A 758-nucleotide genomic window follows, 5' to 3' on the forward strand; every position below is an offset into this window, starting at 1 on the left:
TCATGGTCTCAGTCTGCTCTCTCACAGGTGCCGGTCCGCAAGTCTGCCCGCTCCCCCGTGCAATTGGCTACTGCTTCCTGGCGCCTGAATGTGGCAGCTCCCTCCCCCTTCTGTTTATCTTCTGATATCTGTGCGCAGTTTCATGGCTCCCTGCTTCATACCTCAATGCTTAGCACTGCAGATTTTCATTTGTAGAGATCCAGATGGATCTTCCTGCGTCTCACGCTGATTCCGTGGATTTTCAGTCTGGTCTGGTACCTATCCAACTTGACTCAAGGGACCGGCTGAAAAAAGGGTTCCCTAGTCCTCCGCCATCTTAACTCCTCTGCAACGGATATGTCAGTGGCCCATATGGGAATAGAACCCGCGACCTTGGCATTATCAGCACCACGCTCTAACCAACTGAGCTAACCAGCCACCCTCAGTCTCTCTTTTTATCTTATTTTTTCCTTCCCTTCCCCATGTTCATCTGTTTGGTTTCTTAAATTCCACAAATAAGTGAAATTATATAATAATTGTCTCTCTCTGATTGACTTACTTTGCTTAGCATAATACCCTCTAGTTCCACCCATGTTGTTGCAAATGGTAAAATTTCATTCTTCCTGACGGTTGAGTTATATATATATATATATATATATATATATATATATATATATATATAAAATCTTCTTTATCCATTCATCTGTTGATGGACTTCTGAGCTCTTTCTAGAGTTTGGCTACTGTGGACATTGCTGCTATGAACATTGTGGTGCAAGT

General features: G+C 43.3%; 1 non-coding gene across 1 annotated transcript; it reads right to left on the bottom strand.

Moving 5' to 3' along the window:
- Positions 1 to 343: 343 nt before the first annotated feature.
- Positions 344 to 417, bottom strand: TRNAI-GAU (transfer RNA isoleucine (anticodon GAU)). The gene has a single exon. It is a non-coding gene; the product is annotated as a tRNA-Ile (tRNA).
- Between the last annotated feature and the right edge of the window lie 341 nt (positions 418 to 758).

This window comes from Ursus americanus, chromosome X, assembly GCF_024610735.1.
Source record: "Ursus americanus isolate L20-20 chromosome X, mUrsAme1.1.p, whole genome shotgun sequence".
Classification (NCBI taxonomy): domain Eukaryota; kingdom Metazoa; phylum Chordata; class Mammalia; order Carnivora; family Ursidae; genus Ursus; species Ursus americanus.